We start from the raw sequence: 16,824 nt of genomic DNA, 5'->3' as shown, positions 1-16,824 counted from the left end.
AAGGAGCTCCCCAACGTCCCCACTGTCTCATACAGGGGGTGAGAGGGATTGCTCCGGATGCTTGCCAGCTTGGCCAACATCCTCTTCTCTCCCCCACAGAGTCCACTGAGTCCAGGGGGCAGCCCAGGACAGAGCTAGCTCTCTTTACCAGTTTGTCCAGCTTCCGTTTGTCTCTGTCCGTTATTCCTCCACCCCAGCAGACCACTGCATAGAAAGGTGCTGATGCCAATACAGTGTCATAAAAAGTCCTTAGTAGTGTCCTACACACTCCAAAAGACCTCAGTCTCCTCAGGAGGTGGAGGCGACTCTGGCCCTTCTTGTATAGGACACCTATGTTGTCTGACCAGTCCAGTTTATTGTTGACGTGAACACCAAAGTACCTGTACACATTCACCCTCTCTATGTTAAGTCCCTGGACGTTCACTGGTGGAATCTGAGAAGCCTTTTTTCGGAAGTCAATCACCATCTCCTTCGTCCTGTTGGCATTGATGTGAAGGTGATTGAGTTCACACCAGTCAACAAAGTCCTCGACCACCTTCCTATAAAACAGCAAGTTCCCATACCGGGAGTCGAACCCGGGCCGCCTGGGTGAAAACCAAGAATCCTAACCGCTAGACCAAATGGGAGCTACTACTACTCCTACTGATGAATGAATGAATTGAGTTGTATTGTAACATGTTCACCTCTGCTGAACACTTTGATATAATAGGTCTTTAGGAGGGTCTACCCCACCCTAACCCAAACCCTGTGACAATGTTCCATCCAAACTTATTCTTCCTACTCTTCATATTGAAATGTCCATTGTAATATTCATACATGTTGCATTGTTTATTCATCTGACAGCTAAATGAATGTGTGTTCCACTGGTTTGAATGAAGGTTTGGGTTGTAAATCACTCACATTAATTCAGACTGTGAGACTCAGAAACTGACATAATCAGACACTTTAAAACGGTGCACTCCTGACCTCTAGTGGCTGGAGTCAGTGTGACATGCTCTCACATAACGCACCTTCTAATGCATGATTGAACTTATTCATCAGTTAATAAATGTAATAATTATAAAATGTAATAAATGTTATATACGTTATATGTTATATAAATGTTATAATTTTAAACATTAATTTAAAGGAAAATGGGAAATTTATCAAACAAAAAAATCTTTAGATAAACTAAAAGTTAGGTCAGAAAAAACTAAAAAATCATCCAAAAAAAATAACATTTTACTTTTGATTGGTATTTTCTGTTGTGTATTTTCTGTCATTATACTGACATATGAACTGTGGGAAGAACATGCTGGGATGAAATATTTTCTGTAGACCCTCCTAAAGCCTTTTACCTCTGTCATGGAAGTTATGCCAATTTGGTCTCAACTGACAGAATTATTGCATTTAGAAATGTTTTAAGTGGTTGAAATACTGAGCTAAATACTGTGGGACTTATGTACTAAGATGCACTAAACCTATATACATAGTAAGGTGAATTTGTTTTTCTTTTTTTTTTTGACTGTAGAAGAAAATGAAAGTTTGAAGGAAGGAGTTGGAGAAAAAGAAAAAAGAAGGAAAAATGTACATATATAGGCCGCACTTGTCTATAAGCCACAGGTGTCTACGTTGTAACATGAGATATTTACACAGAAAGCTGGTACACCGAAAGATTTTTTTAAACTTTTAATTAAATAAATGCTTTTTTTCTGAACAGTGCCTGTAACACGGCAGTAACATGGCAGTAACATGGCTGGTTAAAAAAATAAAAAATACCAGAAAAATCAGAAAAGTCATTGATGCTATCTTCCTCTCACTCCTGCGCAGTAAAACCACTATAGTCTTCTTCTTCAGTGTCGGAATTGAACAGCCTCAGAATTACTTCGTCACACACTGTCTCAGTCTCCTTTCATTGGCGCAGCCATGGAGCAGCGAGTGCGACTTTGGGTTTTGGACCGACCTGAGATCAGAGCATCGGACCCACAACCCTCCGCCTCACTAGGCCCCCTGCCCCTGCGTCTCTAGTGCATGTGCATGCTTGTGTGTGTGTTTCGTTCACTTGGTGTGGGTAAAATGCAGAGAGTCATTTCCCCAGGAGGGATCGATAAAGTAATTAAAATTTAAAAGAAAAAAGTTTTCATTGTTCTCTCTCATTTACTCGTAAAAATCTATAAATTAGCCGCATCATTGTTTAAGCCGCAGGGTTCAAAGCGTGTGAAAAAAGTAGTGGCTTATAGTCTGGAAATTACGGTAAATACTAAAAAGAGTTTAAACTTACTACAGTTATCTATTTACTAACATGCAATTTTTTTCTTGTTTTTTAGGAAAGTGTAGAAGAAAATCAAACTTTGAAAGAAGGAGTTGGGAAAAAATCTACCATTACTTTTAAATACTAAGAGAGAACTTATGAAGAGAGTAAAAACTTGTCTACGTCTGTGTGCGTGTGCGTGTGTGGTACTCTCTGGCCTGTCTCTTGCTGGAGGCTCACATCTCTGGGTTGTATGGAGAGTCAGTCAGCTCTGAGGAAACAGAGCAGAGGTGCTGTTACACTCAGCAAACGCCACATATTTAACGAGTGTGGATGCTGCTCAGGACGACAAATACTGACTCGCTTGATCACCAGATGAGTCCGAGTGCTGTTTACCACCTCAGTCAAACAATGAGCTGCTACAGCCCACTCCACAAAGCCCCCATTCACAGCAACAGCCAACGAAATCACACATGTAACACTCCAGCACACACCTCCACTCCACACTTTCACCATCCACAGCTTTCATCAACATACAACCACTCCCACTGGTCTCTGAACAGCAGCCACACATCAAACTTACTGATCACTTAGTGTAAAGCACCGACCAAGGCCCAACCAAACACATCCGGGCAGCGCATGAAGACCTGCAGGAGGACAAACAATCAGTGGGACGGCTGTCTGCAGGACAACCAGAGAAACTGAAGACAGGTGTTTCTGCTGCTCCCAGCAGAGGGACAGAGGCCCACATCAGGACTTTACAAGCAAAACCACATCTCAGCAACTTGGGGATATGATGTGACTGGCAGCCATGGCAACACTGGACAGGACCAAGTTAAACTGACAGGATGTCAATCCTGGAGGTGGGAGGCATCGCCAGTCTGTAACGTTTTACTATATAATATCTCCACTGACTCCCTTCAAACTAAATGCAAATAAATTACGCTCATTTAAAAACAGCTATTAAAGCACTAAATCAAACTAAAGATAATATTCAAAATCATATTTCAAATCAGCACAAGCTCATAAAAAATTATGTGCTTTTCAGCAAATGATCATTACATCTATTTTTATCACAAGATGTAATTAAAATAAAGACATGATCATAAATATAAATCAAATTAGCATAATATAAATGGAATAATTCATAAGAATTACAATTATTCAGATTTTTTGCTTTGCATCTAATCTCATTGTGAAACAAACGCTATTGATTTGCACTAAAACATGAAGCAAAGAAAACAGTGGTGTGGAGCTTTGTATAAAGAAAACTATGGATTTGACTTTGTTCAACAAGGAATAAAATGATGCTGAGCTTCTATAACACAACAGATTGTGGAGGATACTTTTGTTTCATTACTCTGTGTGAATTTACAGCAACCATAGCAGCTCATGCAGAGGCACATTAAAGGCTTTACCATGCACAGTGACTGTAACCCTGACTAAAAAACTAAATACCTGAGGCTGTGACTTTCCTGGTAAGTTTATCCTGCAAAGAAGATCAAGGGAGATCATGGCTGGATAAAGTCACTCTGGGCAGTGGGGGCAAAAATGATGTGTGGCCCCACCTGAGTCCTCTTTACCTCACTCTATATGTCCTACACCAACTAGTGATCTTATGATGGAAAACTACAAAGCCCCAGGTCTTATGTGTGTTAGTTTAAGATCATTACACAAAAGAGAGAGATTATAGAGATGCTCTCTCTCATCATTACATTCGATATTTATAAAACTGAGACACATTTCAAAACAACTGTAACTTCCTGTATTGTTCACTTTATTGCTCTGCTTGCTAAAAAAAAAGAAGGGATTTTAAATCTCAGTGGGTCCAAATGATTGAAAATAGTTCTATTAGTTTCAGAGACTTGAAGTTAACACCCACTCTGTTTTGCTGTTTCAGTCGTTGTGTTTCATCTTTTCTTGTAAACCTTAATTTTTGCATCCTCAGAGTTAAAAGCCAACACCTGGAAGTCACTCTTTAGTGCCTCACTGATCTGAAACAAGGACAATAAAAACATAAGCTGATTATTTCGGATTTATTCATACAAAAGTCAGTTATCACCATGGGTCTAAAAAAGCTACAGTGACAGATGAAAATAATGACTGGACCATACAGAAAAACATGTATTTCTATCACATTAACCTGTAGCTCTTTCTTTCCAACACTGATGCATATCATATCAGTACAGGTGAGTGATGTCTGTCGTGAGTGATGTCTGTCTGTAGTGGAAGCACTGGGATCTAAAATCATTCTGGGACGGCTGTAACTTCTCTCTGTTAGTTTCAACAACATAGTGTCCCAGTATTCAGAATAAAATCCATAAATAAATGAAGATATATTTGATTTAACACATTTGTGCAGACATGAAGACATTTTCAACAGCTGTTGTTGTGAAGACATTTGAGTCGCAAGGACTTTTGATATGTATTTTACAAGTAAATGAATATTTATGCTACAGACTTTTACTGAAGTAGTAAGTCAGGATGGCCGAACAGTCTAAGGCACTGCGATCAGGTCACAATCTCCCTTGGAGGCATGGGGTTAGACAATAAGCTTGCATTGGTGGTTCAGTGGTAGAATTCTTGCCTGCCACGCAGGAGGCCTGGGTTCGATTCCCAGCCAATGCCCCATACTTTTGGGGGACAGCCATGGCGCAGCAAGTTAAGAGTGCGCCTTTGGACTTTGGAACAGCCGGAGATCGGAGGGTCGTGGGTTTGATCTCTCGACCAAGCCCAAAAAATGGATACGGTGGTTATGAAGGTGACCTGTGAGGCCCCTGAGCAAGGCACCGATCCACCCCAGCTACCCGGGCGCCTCACTAGGCTGGGGCAGGGCAGCCCCCTGTAGTGCATGTGCATGCTTGTGTGTGTGTTTCATTCACTTGGTGTGGGTAAAATGCAAAGTAACATCAGCTAACAATGTAAAGGACAGTTTACATGACATTTGTTCATCACACAGGTAACACAGGTCCAACATGATGCCTGTCAGTCAGAGCAAGGTAAAGAGACTGAAACATATATAATTAGAAACATGGCAAAGCACATGTTAAGAACTTTGTCTGGAAACTTGCTTCACAAGTTTTCATGCTATTTATATTGGGATTTTCACTCATCCTTTTTCCTTTCAACTCGGTGACAGATGACAATTCATTTGCTGACTGACTTTAATAATATTAACCACATCTATGTGTCAGGTTCTACCCCAGCAACGTTATCAAAGCTTAAACTGACCTAAAATTATTTCATAGTCTTGCTTATAAAGAATATGTCAATACAAAGTGTGTACATTGGGTCAATATATTACTACTATATACATTAATATGTTTGTAGCACTCTTGAAGAAACCACAGAGCACTGGGTAGTTGTATGTTGCTTCAATCATACTGTAAAACGGACAAACAGCGGCATTATCAATGATGAGCTCCTGTCTATGCGTCTTAGTGGTGGGCGGATTGATCCAAATATCGATAGTATCGATACCAAGTTGGTATTGGTATTGGATTGATACTAGCCTGGTGAGATCGATTCTTTACTTCACGCTCTGCTCTTGTTTGCAATGCTGAGGTTTCAGCAAAGAGGAAACAGCCAGGTCGCCGGACTCACCGCTCCTGTGTCAGCGCAGAGCAGGCACACTTTGCTCCCCCTCCCCCCTCTTGTGTTTAGATGTTGCGCCGTCACATGAGTCACGTGACGTGACTTAGACGCGCAAAGCAAACAAGTTGCCGGCTGAGGTTCATCAGCACAGGGAGAAAATACCACAGAAGAATGGCAGAGAGGAAGAGGAGCCGTGTGGCTGTATTTTCAAGCCAAAAACAAGACAACAGCAAAATGTGGCATTTGTAAAAAGCTCGTCAGTTATAGCGGAAACACTATTATTTATATTTTCACCAGTTGTTGTTTTTGTTGTTGAGAATTTTAATTTAATTTTTGTATTATAGTTTCTCGACAGTACTTGTTTTAATTTATTTACTGGTTTGCGTGCACTTTTTATTTATTTCTGAAAAAAATTTGATAATAAAGCATTTTCTATTTAATTATAAACTGTCCTAATTCTGTCCTGGGATTTAACTATTTAATAATAAAAAAGGAAACATCACACAAACAACACTTAAGGTCATGAAAATTAATTGAGATTTAGCAATTCAATGACGCATCCACCTTATTTATTGAAAAGTATCGGTATTGGTATCAGTATCGGCGATACTGGCCCGTATTTACGACGTCCGCTGACCAGGAGCGACTCCAAACCACCAACTCCCTCTTGTGGTGAAACTACAACATTACAATGCCTGTCCTGTTTATATTGGGCCACACTACTTAGTTATAAATAAATGAACAGCTGAGCAAACTAAACAATTAACAAGCAGTAAATATGAAGATAAGAGTTCAGGAAGCAGACACACTCTGTAATTTTAAAATTAGGCTTGAAACTTTTTTGTTTGACAAAGCTTATAATTAGTTGTAGTTAGGGTTTTATTTATTTTGACAAAACCTTTAGTCAGTCACTATTATTTCTATAGACTGTCAGGTTCCGCTCTGTGAGCCAGGGTGGTTTTATTTTGATAATGTGGTGTTTCCTGTTTTATTTTGGTAATGTTTGTTCACTGCCTTTCCTCTCGTTCCAGGTGTCTTGACTTCCCTCTCCTTGTGTGCTCCTCCCACCTCCTGATTACCCTTCCTCCCTTAATGTGTTTCACCTGTGTGTAATTGTCTCCCCTCCTCCTGGTGTATTTAGTCCCTGTCCTCCCGGCACTCGTCGCCAGATTGTCTTGTGTGTTACTTGTGTTCCTACCAAGCTTTCCAGCGTTCCTTGTTGTGCTCGTGATACCAATTGTTTGACCTTTGCCTGGATTTTGGATTTCGAGTTTGCCTTCTCCCTATTGTACCTCTGCCTTATTGGACTGATTGCATGTGTATCGAACCCGGACTGATTAAACCGTTTTTCTGGTTATCGCTAACTCTGACTCTGCGCCTGTGTCTACTCCACCACCTACCCTGTCCTGACATTACAATCTGGCCAACATGGACACAGCAGAGGCAGAAAATATGCGAGCAACCCTCGCCGCTCAAAGACAGCTCATTCGCCAGCAGGAGAGTCAGATGAGACAGACAGACAGACAGACAGAAAACTTTATTAATCCCCAAAGGGAAATTAGGTTGTTCCAGTAGACCGTGAAGAGTAGATAAAATAGGATAAAACAATATGAGATATAGGTATAGCTGCCTTCATCAGGGAATCCTCGACCTGTCCGACCGACACAAATGTCAGCTGGCGGCTGTCGGCGGCCAGCTAGGTCAGTTGGTTCAACAAGTCCAACACATGCAGCCTTCGTCTTCCTCCCCAGCTGTTCCTGTTTCTCCTGACGAGGCTTCCGTCACCCCCACAGCCTTCTCTCTTCCAGTGCAGTTGGCTCAGCCGGAAAAATTCTCAGGAGAGTCTGGGGATTGTCGGTCCTTTCTCACTCAGTGCGAGTTGCATTTTGAACTGCTGGCTGCTGCCTACGCCACTGATCGAGCCCGAATAGCCTTCATCATTTCCCATCTGACGGGCAGAGCAGCGACATGGGCTACGACGGAGTGGAGTCGAAAGTCGGTCATCTGCAACTCTCTCTCTGCCTTCATCGAAGCATTCAAACTGGTGTTTCAACACACCAAACCAGGAAGGGAGGCCGCCAGAGCGCTCATGGGAGCGCAACAGGGAGATCGACGAGCAGCGGACTTCGCCATCGAATTCCGAACACTAGCAGCGGAGAGCGGCTGGAACGAGGAAGCGCTCTGCGACGCCTTCTTCGCAGGATTATCCGGCGAACTAAAAGATCGCCTCACTCCTCTGGACCTGCCCGCTACCCTGGATAGCCTCATAAGCCTGGTCGTCAGGATCGACAACCGAATGGCTGATCGTCAGCGGGAGCGCCGCCGTGAAACGGCGGATTCTTCACATTTAGGATGCTCTGGCGAACGCCTTGCTTCTCCACTAACTGTTTTGTCCGCTCTCTCCGCAGAGTATTCTGCTTCCCCTCAGGCGACTGCGGAGCCTACGCAGTTGGTTCGGAGTCGTCTCTCACCTGCGGAGCGACAACGCCGGTTAAGGTCAGGTGAGTGTCTTTACTGCGGTCAGACGGGCCACCACATCAGGGAGTGTACTATTCGACCCAAACGCCTCCGCTCGCCCATAAGAGTGGGTTCATTGACGAGCGAAATTCAGGCGTCCACCAAATCTGTTTCTAGCCTCATTGTAGAGGGCCAAATTCTTCTTACTGAAGGTGAGATTCCTGTTCGGGTTCTAATTGACTCTGGGGCAGAACAAAATCTTTTGGATGCTGAGCTGGCCAGGCAGGCGGGCATCGGTTTTGAAGCTCTTCCTCAGTCCATACCTGTCACCTCACAAACGGTAAAGTTGTTTCCACCGTGGAGTTTCAAACGGAACCTGTACATCTCATGATTTCAGGTAATCACCACGAACACTCCCAGTTTTTCCTTTTCTCTTCTCCCCAGACTCCTGTGATTCTGGGTCATCCCTGGTTATCACTCCATAACCCAGTAATAGATTGGTCTGCCAGCCGCATTTCCAGCTGGAGTGATTTCTGCCATGCTACCTGTCTGCGCTCAGCTCAGCCTCCCTGTGGTGATCGCTCAGACCCAGTAGGGGCGCCGTCCTCACCTGATTTAACTAATGTACCGGCTGAATATCACGATCTGTCTGAGGCCTTCTCTAAATCAAGGGCTCTGTCTCTTCCCCCTCACCGGCCATATGACTGTGTTATTGAACTGCTGCCAGGCTCCTCTCTTCCTAAAAGTCGGCTGTACAGTCTGGCTAGGCCTGAAAGGGAAGCGATGGAGAAATATATTGCAGAATCCCTGAACTCTGGTATCATCAGGCCTTCTTCTTCTCCTGTAGGGGCAGGATTCTTTTTTGTAAAAAAAAAAGACGGGACACTCCGTCCCTGCATTGACTTCCAGGGGCTAAACAAAATCACGGTGAAGAATAAGTATCCTCTGCCACTAATGAATTCAGCCTTTGAATCCCTGCAGGAGGCGAGAGTCTTCTCCAAGCTAGACCTGCGAAATGCCTACCACCTGGTCCGCGTTCGGGCTGGAGATGAATGGAAAACTGCCTTTAACACGCCTTTAGGTCACTTCGAGTACCTGGTAATGCCTTTTGGGCTGACAAACGCCCCAGCGGTGTTCCAGGGTCTGGTGAATGACGTACTCCGTGACTTCCTGCATCGTTTCGTCTTTGTGTACCTCGATGACATTTTAATTTTTTCTAGGGACCTAGATGAACACAGGCGACATGTTCGGTTGGTCCTCCAGAGGTTGCTGGAGAACAAGCTATTTGTAAAAGCTGAGAAGTGTGAGTTTCATTCAGCCTCTGTGACCTTCTTGGGTTTTGTCGTAGCGGAGGGAGAGCTGAGACCCGATCCCGCCAAGGTGAGTGCAGTGGTTAATTGGCCTGTTCCCTCTACCCGTAAACAACTACAACGCTTCTTGGGGTTTGCTAACTTCCTCAGGAGGTTTATAAGAAACTACAGTGCTGTAGCTGCCCCGCTCACTGGGCTCACCTCTCCCTCTACTCCGTTCCGCTGGACAGAGGAAGCTGATTCAGCCTTCCAACAGCTGAAACAGCTCTTCACCACCGCACCTGTCCTTGCCCAGCCTGATCCCTCCAGCCAGTTTATTGTGGAAGTAGATGCCTCAGACTCTGGGGTAGGAGCTGTTTTGTCCCAGCGCTCGCAGGCAGATGATAAACTGCATCCGTGTGCCTTTTTCTCTCGCCGGCTCTCCCCGGCTGAGAGAAATTATGACGTGGGGAATAAGGAATTGTTAGCTATTAAGTTAGCACTGGAAGAGTGGAGACATTGGCTGGAGGGGGCGGCTCAACCGTTTGTGGTCTGGACGGATCATAAGAATCTGACATACATCCAGACCGCAAAGCGACTCAATGCGAGACAGGCACGGTGGTGTTTATTTTTTGACCGTTTTGACTTTACCATCTCCTACCGCCCTGGTTCTAAGAATGTCAAGCCGGACGCACTATCCCGGCTTCACGAGCCAGCAGAGGCTGAGCAGGTTCCTGAGACCGTCATTCCCCCTTCCTGTGTTCTGGGTGCACTCACCTGGCAGTTAGAAAAGGACATTAGAAACGCTCAAGTTACTCGACAGCAGGTTCTCCAGTGGGCTCACTCATCTCGGCTCACCTGTCACCCGGGAGTCAGGAGGACTGTCTCCTTCCTGCGACGCAGATTCTGGTGGCCAGGACTGACCAAAGACACTAAAGAGTTTGTAGCTGCATGTCCGGTATGTTCCCAGTGCAAGGCCAGTAATCAGCCTCCAGCAGGACTTTTACACCCCCTGGCAGTTCCGAGCCGGCCTTGGTCTCATGTGGCTCTGGACTTTGTCACAGGTTTACCTCCCTCAGCGGGTAAGACTGTTATTCTGACTATTGTGGATCGCTTCTCTAAAGCTGGTCATTTTGTGGCTCTGCGTAAGCTCCCTACCGCGGCGGAGACGGCCAGACTTGTGATTAAACATGTCTTTCGTTTACATGGTATCCCTGTGGACATCGTCTCTGACAGGGGTCCGCAGTTTGTCTCCCAGGTCTGGAAAGCGTTCTGCGCCGCCTTCGGCACCTCGGCCAGCCTGTCCTCGGGTTTCCACCCCCAGACCAACGGCCAGTGCGAACGAACCAATCAGGACCTGGAATGCGCCCTCCGATGTGTCTGTCTCCGCAGCCAGTCGTCCTGGAGCACCCACCTTCCTTGGGTGGAGTATGCCCACAACTCCCTCACCTCATCTGCTTCTGGTCTCTCTCCCTTCGAGTGTTCTCTGGGCTACCAACCGCCACTCTTCCCTGAGGAGGAGAAGGAGGTGGCAGTACCATCTGTTCAGCATCAGTTCCGCCGGTGCAGACGCATCTGGAGGGAGGCTCGGGCTGCCCTGCTCCGTTCGGTTGAGAACAACAAGAGGCTGGCTGACCGGCACCGCTCTCAAGTTCCCACCTACGTACCAGGTCAGTCTGTAATGCTCTCCACTGCTCACATCAAACTTCGGACTGAATCTAAGAAACTGTCACCCAAATACATTGGACCCTTTGAGATTGTGAAAATCGTTAACCCAGTGGCGGTCAGACTCCGTCTTCCCAGGTCTCTCCGTATCCACCCTGTATTCCACGTATCTCAGATAAAGCCCCACACCACCAGCCCTCTGCAGCCGACTCTTCCTCCCCCACCACCTCCTCGACTCATCGACGGTCAGCCAGCCTACACTGTGCGCAGACTGCTGGACGTTAGACGACGGGGAAGGGGTCTTCAGTATCTAGTCGATTGGCAGGGGTACGGTCCGGAGGAGAGATCATGGGAGCCTTCATCCCGCATATTGGATCCCACTCTCATCCAGGAGTTCCATTGCCGCCATCCGGAGAAGCCGGGTGGTGCGCCAAGAGGCGCACGTTAAGGAGGGGGTACTGTCAGGTTCCGCTCTGTGAGCCGGGGTGGTTTTATTTTGATAATGTGGTGTTTCCTGTTTTATTTTGGTAATGTTTGTTCACTGCCTTTCCTCTCGTTCCAGGTGTCTTGACTTCCCTCTCCTTGTGTGCTCCTCCCACCTCCTGATTACCCTTCCTCCCTTAATGTGTTTCACCTGTGTGTAATTGTCTCCCCTCCTCCTGGTGTATTTAGTCCCTGTCCTCCCGGCACTCGTCGCCAGATTGTCTTGTGTGTTACTTGTGTTCCTACCAAGCTTTCCAGCGTTCCTTGTTGTGCTCGTGATACCAATTGTTTGACCTTTGCCTGGATTTTGGATTTCGAGTTTGCCTTCTCCCTATTGTACCTCTGCCTTATTGGACTGATTGCATGTGTATCGAACCCGGACTGATTAAACCGTTTTTCTGGTTATCGCTAACTCTGACTCTGCGCCTGTGTCTACTCCACCACCTACCCTGTCCTGACATAGACACTGTTACAGTTAAGGATAAAGCCCACAGTAGGGCTGGTTGAGGCAACTGAACCATCCTTTATTCCATGTCATTAACTCTGTGTCCTCTCTGTCCCGTAGTCCTGTCCCTGTTTCTCTCTGGTCTCTCGTTCTCTGTAACTTTCTGCAGGTATCTCTGGCTCTGGAGCTGCATGTTCTCTGTCTGTGGTCCTGGCTCCACCCACCTGCTGCTGTTTATTGTCTACAATGATCCATTTCTAACACATTCAACACTCTGCTTCAGATACATTTAGGATTAATATTCTTTGCAGACTGTAATGTAAATAATTACCAATCATGACAGCTTTTTGCTTCTGTGCTCTGTTTCCTACCATAACTGCTGAGCACACAGTATCCACTAACTGTTCACTAACTGTAATCTAAATGCTGGCCCTCTAAGACTGTCCATTGCCAACCCTGTTTGTATCGTGTTTTATATGCTGCATGTCCTTCTCCTCCTCTCCTCCATTCCTAGCTGTCCTATCTTCCTCCTTTTCCTCCTTTCACCCAGCCCAGCCATCAGCAGGAAGGTCCCCCATATGAGCCAGGTTCTGCTCAAGGTTTCTTCCTTGTTAAAAGTTTTTTCTTGCCACTGTCGCCTTAAGTGCTTGCTCTGGGGTCAGGCTCTGGGTCTCTGTAAAGCGCTTTGAGACAAGTTTGATTGTGGAAGACGCTATATAAATAAAACTGAATTGAACTGAATTGAATCCTCTGGCTGCTGATAATACTTGTGTACTTTTACTGCTGATTTTGTCATTCGTCATTGTCATTTTCACACTGCATCACATATTTCTGACAGTCCTTTCCCTTGTGATGTTTTCCACGTGGTTGCTGTGTTTTTAACAGTGCAGCCTAACTTCCACTTTACATCTGCTGCTTTTTATTTTTTATTTTTCACATTTTTTACAAGTTCATTACACTGTTGTAATATTTTACAGTGCATCTCCTGGTTGTAAGTTTGTCCAGAGCTCATCTATGACCATCCTTTTTTATTGGATATATCCTGTGTCACCTTTCTTGCCATTTTACACAGTGCACAGCCTCCATTAAATTCTTTTACAGCGTATTTCCTGATAACCAATGTTAGAATTTTTTACAGTGCATCTCCTATTTATTATTTTACAGTGATCCTTTTAGTTGTCATTTTTTTACAGTGTATCTGCTTGTACTGAAAACATGGATGGAATAATACATGGAACATTATTCAAATTATGACCAGTCCTCATCTTCCTGCTGATGTCATCAATACTGATTGGTACATATTGATCCTAATAATCAGTGTGAGTCCTGTTGGACACTTGTCAGTGTGACCACTGGAGGGCAGTAAACTCTCTGATTATTTGTCCATCAGTCAGACATCAGTATTTATAGCAGTGTAATAATATGTGTGTTCACATACAGAGAGTCATTATCAGACTGATGAACATTAGAGCTAAAATAAGTCAGTAAATGTGGAATAATGTCAGTGTGAACATCAGTATCATTGTCAGTGCTGTGTGCAGAGTTGTAGTTACTGATTTGGACAGAGCCTGTCACCAAGTGGGGGCATTGGAGCATTGTGTGCCCCCATTACACCCCTACACCTCCCAAAATGACTTTTCAAGTAAAAGAAGAAAATGAGATACATTAACAGTCTGTGTGTTCGCTGCAGAATGTGAAAAACCTTCAGGAGCACTGAGGAAAGTTTTCACTGTTTGTTGATGTACGTCAGACACAGCTGCTCCTCAGCCTGAGCAGATGCCAGAAGTAGAGGTGGTGAGGCTGCACCTGCACCTTGACGAAATACTCATACTAAAGTTTTCCAGGTGGTTTGGTTTGTCCTGAACAGCGTCCTGTAGTGATCTGTCTGCAGTCTGATCTGTTGTGTTAGAAGGTTTGGATTCAGGCTGACTCTCCAGCATCAACAAAAGAAATTTCATCTCCAGCAAAAGTGTGTTACTGTCTCAGCAATAACTCAGTGCAGTTATCTTGATTTCTTCCTGTCTCTGTGGTTTTTATTCTATTTGTTTTTTACTTTTTTGCATAAAAATGTGACTAAGTGTGACTCTAGTGCTGTCATTTTATTGGCTAAATTACAAATACACTGTATGAAACAATCCAGTGAATCTTCTAAGGTTGGTGGTAAAGTGATGTAGTGTTTGGAGAACACACACTGCTGTAATCCTAGCCATGTTTTGGAGTAACAAAGATGCTCTGAGCATTGTGGAGCAGAGAGAGGTGGTTTTCCATGGAGGACTGGATGTAGGACCAGTCTGATTTCTGCAGCTAAGAGGAGACAGTGCTATGAATCAGCCCCTACTCATATACAGTGAATACATGTGGCAGCCACTTCCCTTTGGTCCTCACTGTGGCTCATTGTTCCTCAGGTGTGTGTGGGTGCAGCTGTGCTCATAGTGGTGTAGGTGTGATATCTCTTCTTCTGTGGTTGGTATTGACACTGGCAGTGTTGCTTGCTCTGTCAGTCAGAATGAAATAGCTAAACTGATGGATTTCCATCAAAGTTTGTTCTTTCATCGTCTCTAGAGGATCAGTCCTGATGACTCTGCTGTTTTCTCTGCCATTAGTAGGTCAAATGTTTTGTTTGTCCAGTCAAATATCTTCACATCTACTCAATGTATTGTCACAGAATTTGGTGAAGACATTTTCCTTCCCATCCTAATGACTTTGTTAATCCAGCTCCACTGTAGTAGACACAGGAGTGGAGGTTAGAGTGTGACACAACATCCAGTTCAGTTATCCCTGACTGACTTTACCACGTTGTCACATACATCACAGTAATGTTTGAGTCTGCTGAAGAGCTAAGGAATGAGGAAAATCCTCTCTGAATCAACTTTAGAGTCACTTCTCTGAGTGATGCCTTGATTATGTCATGACTAGCCCCTAAGGGGGCTGTTTTCTGAACCCTTTTGTTTTGTTATGAACTCATTTGAGGACTCTTGTTTAGACTTTTTCGGACTTTAGTTTGTTAAGTTTTGTTAATAGTTCTTATTTTATTTTGAAATCATAGCCCTTGTGTATCCTGTCTTGTTCTACTTCCTTTGTCTTGTTCCCTGCCATCTGTGATTGTCTGCCCGGCCCTAATTGGTGTCACCTGTTTCCCATTACCTTGTGTCTATATATTGTCTGCGTCTCCCTTTGTTCTGTGCCAGTTTGTGTTGTCTCTTGTCCAGTGATCTAGCGTTTTATCTCTCGTCATCGAAAACTCAAGTCAGGTTCTGTATTTGTTACTTTGTTTCTTGTTTGGTTTGTTGCTCCTTGTTCAATCACTTTTCCTTGCTAGAGCGATTTTGCATTTGCATTTTGTATTTTTGTTTTTGTGCCTTTTTCCCCTTTATGGGTGATCCATGTTTACTACTTTGTTAAAGTCAAATTATTACTTTTGACTGTGGAGTTGTGCATTTGGGTCCAAGTCCTTGCTCCATAGTGACAGATTACACTGAGAAGCAATGTTCCTATAAAGGAAATCAACTGACCTGTAGGAGTTTCTTTAAATATCACATCGAGTTAACAAACACATCACCTGAACAAAACATTTCACAAAATGAACTAAACACTGACATGAACTACTAACATGTATTGACCTACTGAAAACCTTTTAGCTGATCTGGACTTTCCTGTAGTTTCCTCTTGTCCTTGTAACAGCAGTAGCTCCTCCCTTCCTTGTCAATAATTGTGCAGAATTATCTGAGTGGTTCTTTCTTCCTAAATCATGAGCAAGTCCTGTCGAGTCCAACTGTTTCTGCTCCTGTTTGACTTCTGAACTTGTCTCTGGCTGTGTGTCCACTTACTGCAGCCTGTGACATCAGGCTGTAGAATGTTGATACATTAAAGACATAAAAGGACAAACACACACACACACACTGACATGAACTACTAACATGTATTGACCTACTGAAAACCTTGGATACATACATACATACATACATACATAAACAATCACTAACACTATGTTGTACATAAAGATTCTACATACTGTGCACACTATATTGACCTGCAGAATGTGCATAATATCACCTACCACATTCCCTTTACAATACATTTCAATTCAATTCAATTCAATTTTATTTATATAGCGCCTTCCACAATCAAAATTGTCTCAAAGCGCTTTACAGAGACCCAGAGCCTGACCCCAGAGCAAGCACTTAAGGCGACAGTGGCAAGGAAAACTCCCTTTTAACAGGAAGAAACCTTGAGCAGAACCTGGCTCAGATGGGGGACCCTCCTGCCGATGGCCGGGCTGGGTGAAAGGAGGAAAAGGAGGAAGATAGGACAGCTAGGAATGGAGGAGAGGGGGAGAAAGACATGCAGCATAATACAGACAATGTGGGTCAGTATTTACATTACAGTTAGTGAACAGTTATTGGATAATGTGTGCTCAGCAGATTAGAATTATGAAACAGAGCACGGAGGCAAAAAGCTGTCATGACTGGTAATTATTTACATTACAGTTTGCAAAGAATATTAATCAAATATTTATCTGTAGCAGAACGGAACATTAAACATGTTAGAAATAGATCATTGTAAACAATAAACAGCAGCAGGTGGGTGGAGCCAGGACCATAGGACATGCAGCTCCGGAGCCAGAGGTACCTGCAGTAAGGTACAGAGAAAGAGAGACCAAA

At 44.2% G+C, this 16,824-nt stretch overlaps 2 non-coding genes across 2 annotated transcripts; one reads left to right on the top strand and one right to left on the bottom strand.

Annotated features, from left to right (window-relative positions):
* Window positions 1-554: 554 nt before the first annotated feature.
* trnae-uuc lies at window positions 555-626 on the bottom strand. Its single transcript has one exon. It is a non-coding gene; the product is annotated as a tRNA-Glu (tRNA).
* Window positions 627-4,787: 4,161 nt separating this feature from the next.
* On the top strand, window positions 4,788-4,858 carry trnag-gcc. The gene has a single exon. It is a non-coding gene; the product is annotated as a tRNA-Gly (tRNA).
* The last annotated feature ends 11,966 nt before the right edge of the window (window positions 4,859-16,824 follow it).

Source organism: Toxotes jaculatrix, chromosome 2, assembly GCF_017976425.1.
Source record: "Toxotes jaculatrix isolate fToxJac2 chromosome 2, fToxJac2.pri, whole genome shotgun sequence".
In the NCBI taxonomy this organism is placed as follows: domain Eukaryota; kingdom Metazoa; phylum Chordata; class Actinopteri; family Toxotidae; genus Toxotes; species Toxotes jaculatrix.
Note: the sequence above shows the minus strand (reverse complement) of the source record. Positions and strands in the feature narration are given on the sequence as shown.